The sequence below is a fragment of the Quercus lobata genome, chromosome 5 (genome assembly GCF_001633185.2).
Source record: "Quercus lobata isolate SW786 chromosome 5, ValleyOak3.0 Primary Assembly, whole genome shotgun sequence".
Lineage (NCBI taxonomy): Eukaryota > Viridiplantae > Streptophyta > Magnoliopsida > Fagales > Fagaceae > Quercus > Quercus lobata.
The window spans coordinates 61,417,022-61,421,185 of NC_044908.1; positions in this window are offsets into that span (position 1 = coordinate 61,417,022).

Below are 4,164 nucleotides of genomic sequence, written 5' to 3' on the forward strand. Positions count from 1 at the left end.
ATAGGGAGGCACGAAAGTGAGAGAGCTCGACAAAGAGGCGATGTTCCCAAAAGACAACATTGCGGGAAACACGAAGACGATGAGAGACAGGGTCATAACACCGATACCCCTTTTGAGTTTCGCCATAGCCAAGAAAACAACAAAGCCTTGACCGAGGCTCAAGTTTGTTATGCTCATGTGGCTGAAGAAGAACGAAACAAGCAGAACCAAAGGAGCGAAGGTGGTGATAGTCTGGAGATGACCCAAAAAGGCGCTCATATGGAGTTTGATTTTGGATAACCGGACTCGGAATGCGATTAATAGCATGAACAGCATGAAGAGCAGCTTCGCCCCAAAAAGGAGCAGGAACTTTGGCAGAGAGAAGGAGAGCACGAACAGTGTCAAGAATATGACGAAGTTTCCGTTCGGCTCTACCATTTTGCTGAGAGGTACCTGGACAAGTTAGTTGATGAACAGTGCCATAGGAATGCAAAACAGCTTGGAAAGCATATTGAGTATATTCAAGAGCATTATCAGATCGAAAAATTTTGATGCGTTTGGAAAACTGAGTTTCAACCATTTTTGCAAAATTAGAATATACTTGCAATAATTCAGAACGATGTTTCATATTAAAAATCCAGCTATAGCGAGAGTAATCATCAACAAAGACAACAAAATATCGAGACCCACCAATACTAGAGACAGAGGAAGGGCCCCAAACATCAGAATGAATAAGGTCAAAGATATCAGTGGATATTGATTCACTAGTATTGAAAGGCAAAGCTGGTTGTTTTCCTAATTGGCACGAAACACAATCAAAATTTTTTGTAGACACTGAACCTAACAAACCTCTAGAAGCTAATTGTTGTACCCGAGAGGAAGATGCATGACCAAGTCGAGCATGCCAAAGTGCAAGGGAAGGAATTGAAGAAGCTGTAGCAGCTGCAGCAACAGAAACAGGAGCAACAAGTGGAAGACGAAGGTTGTCCACGGGAAACATACGCCCAACTCTGGGACCAGTCCCAAGCTCCCGTCCCGTCCTCGGATCCTGCACAATACACCCAGAATAATCAAAGATAATGCGATAACCCAACTCAGCTAATTGTCCAACAGAAAACAAATTATAAGAAAGGTCAGGAACATTAAAGACTCCAGGAACCGAGAGATTGGAGGTCGCAACGGAACCTATATTATGACCAGACATTGTGGAACCATTTGCTGTGCGAATATTAAGAGGGTGCGGTGCAGGTCTAAGGTCAGAAAATAAGGACGAGTGAGGTGTCATGTGATTGCAACAAGCAGAATCCATAAGCCAAGAGGTAGGAGACATACCAGATAAAGCTGAGAGAGAAGAGGAATAAGATGCATTACCAACCATACGAATGACATTGGCGATGATATTTATAAGGTCATCTCTGGAAATGGTGAAAGTGGATCTAGAAGACTGAGACTTTGCAGAGATGTGAGCCATAGGTTGGACACTCTCAGTGTTAGCAACAGTAGCAGCAGAAATGGAAATAACTGATTTGTTGCGTTGATAGCAAGTCTCAATATTATGGCCAAAACGTTTGCAAAAATTGCAAAAACGTTTGTTGGATTGTCGGCGACGATTATTGCAAAAGGAAGAAGACTTGTCCTTATTCTTCATTTTGAAGCAAAATATGCAAAAATGGACTGCAAAAACGAAATCTACGCGAAAAACTGGGTAAGGAGCACCTGGACAGAAAAAGTCAACCCCGGAAAAGTCAACGGTCAAAGTCAACGGTCAACGGTGGTCAACGGTCAACGCTCGGTCAAAAGTCAACGCTCGGTCAACGGCCAGAAGATGACGTCACGGGATGACGTGGCGATGACGTCAGCAGAGCAGGTGAGGGCGCGTGCAGGCGCGTGGCAGAAAGTGACGGTGCGTGACGGCGCGTGGGCAGCGCGTGGCTTAAAAATTCGGCGCGTGGCGGCGCGTGTGGCGCGTGATCTTCGAAGCAGCAACTTTGATCGGCGCGTGATGGCGCGTGAGGTCTCCGATGGCGACGAGGCTTCCACGGATGTGTAGATCGGCGCAGGACGATCTCAGTGGTACCTTCAAAAATGAAATCGGAGCAATATTCGCAGCGGTGATGCAAAGAGCAGTGGTCTGTGTAGTGTGAAACTCCTGAACGACGGCGGCTGCAGGTCCGGAACCCAAGGACGACGGCTGGATGACGTCGGAGGTTCAACGGCGATAGGCTGCGGCGGCAGTTGTGATGGCGGAAGCGTTAGTGAAAGAAAGGAAGTCACACAATGAAGACAAGACTGCTAAGAAAAGGTCAGAGCAGTGGCTCTGATACCATGTTAGAAATACTGAATGAATGTATTGTATTTCATGAATCAAAGAATATACATCAGTGCCTTAATATAGGAGACCTATGTATGCGGTACAAGTAAAGTGTAGTACAAGTACAAGTGTACTATACAAGTAACCTAGTTGGGCCTAAAGCCCATAACATAATATATGTTAACAATCTCAGCTAGTGAAAATCGACGACATAATCCCTCAGGAAGAACTAAATCAGATTGTTTTTTTTCGTCTGACCTTATCTTCCTGGACGGCCTAAATAACTCTGAAATTCCATTCATTTGAGGCCACGGTCACCGCCTTTTTTCTTGTTTAAAAAAAAAAAAAAAAAAAAAACATATACACTGTGTTTTTAATTTTTATAATTGAAAATGTGAACAACACCCCTTTTTTACATTTTTGGTTGTTTTCATGAGCATATCCATTACCAATTGCACTGAATTTAATCAATGCAAGGAATTTGAACAAGAAGTAGCGCCATGTTGGTGTCATATGTACATGATTGGGCACGGGTCAAATTTGATGTGCTGCTCTTTCCAATTTGAACTCTACGTACCACTAGTATTTTGTCTTGTTATTTTATATTTTATATAGTTAGTAGTTAGTAATTGATATGAGTTCTAATTAGTTTAAATTAGTAAGTTGCCCATACGATGCATGGATAATGTTATAATGTTTTATGTAAGATGATTTTGAAGAATGTTGTATAAATATTATAATATAACTATTATAGAGCTTTATTTTTAATGAGTTTATTATAAAAAGTAACAATTATAAATTGTACACATATATTCATTATAATTATTCAATTGAAGTAGTGAAAAAAAAAAAAAAAAAAAACTTTGGAGGAATATTATAGAATAAAAGTTAATATAGAATGTGGCTTTTTCTTTCTCCTTAATTCTAAAAACAAATACACATCCTAAACACTTACGGTCAATCACACCATTTACAAAACCTACAAATTCACAACGTTCGACCTTAGCGTCAAAATAGTAATTGCTGTTGTCATTCAATATAAAATGCAAGCCACCTTTCATTGGTTGTAGCCAACTCATACGGGTTAGGATAAGATGAAACAACAATATTAGAACTAGGTAGATGTCGTCGAAAGATTGAAGGTAAATGACATCGTTTTTTGTCTGTGTGTAATGTGTATTTGACATAAGATAAAATGAAGGGTTATGGGTAGATATATATAAAGATGTAGAAGTAGAAGAGGTGAAAATGATGAATTAAAATGTAAAGAGGTTGTGTGTATGTATATCAAATGAAAATTCTTGAAACATTAAATCAAAGGATATAAATAATATTTATTTTTTAATTAGAAAAGTCTTGAAACATTGAATCAAATGAAACAAAAAGTCAATATTTAATTTTTTCTTATTTTGAGAATATTTCAACTTTTTTTTTTTGCATAGAATGCGCTACTTGGTATAATTTCATGCTTTCCACTTTTATTTTTAGTCACATTTAATCCATGAAGTTTTCTACTAAAACTAAATTTAAACTAAATACATTGTGGGAAAATTCATCTAATTCATGCAACCAAGAAATTTCATCAAATTACAGTTCATATTGTCACCTACAAACCTGTTGGTTCCTAAGTGTTTTTCTTGCATGATTTATGCTTTATATATCAACTAGCTATAGAAACTTCTAGAATTTCATGATAAAACAATAGAAAAAATAATGTCATAGTGATGCAATAATATCACAATTTAATCTCCAAATTTTAATTGAACTAAAAGTAGCCAAAAACAAATCCTTACCAAGTATATGCATCACACAAAAAACCAAAAATATAAATTGACACATAATATGAAAAACTAAGCCTAAATACATTACAATAC